Here is a 249-nt window from a genome sequence, read left to right on the forward strand (position 1 = left end):
CTACTTCATGTTAAACAAACTTTTTAATGGATCTCGATGCGCCATTTAAAGTCGTTTGCTGTACACATCCTTTATAAGCGTCCCCAAAGGTTTTACCTTTAGTCTCCCCTAGTGATTACTACTCTACATTTCATATGAGCTCCAGAAATACATTTACACCAATGAATTATGACATGAATTTCAGAATTAGATGCAAAATTCAACATTTCTAAGTTTGTGTGATTCTAAGTTTTTTTTTTTTTTTTTTTT

The 249-nt window shown here is 31.3% G+C and overlaps 1 pseudogene; it reads left to right on the forward strand.

Annotated features, from left to right (window-relative positions):
• The window catches only part of LOC122324516, a 307,667-nt pseudogene that overhangs the window by 230,078 nt on the left and 77,340 nt on the right, over nucleotides 1–249 (forward strand).

Source organism: Puntigrus tetrazona, chromosome 20 (genome assembly GCF_018831695.1).
Source record: "Puntigrus tetrazona isolate hp1 chromosome 20, ASM1883169v1, whole genome shotgun sequence".
NCBI lineage: Eukaryota > Metazoa > Chordata > Actinopteri > Cypriniformes > Cyprinidae > Puntigrus > Puntigrus tetrazona.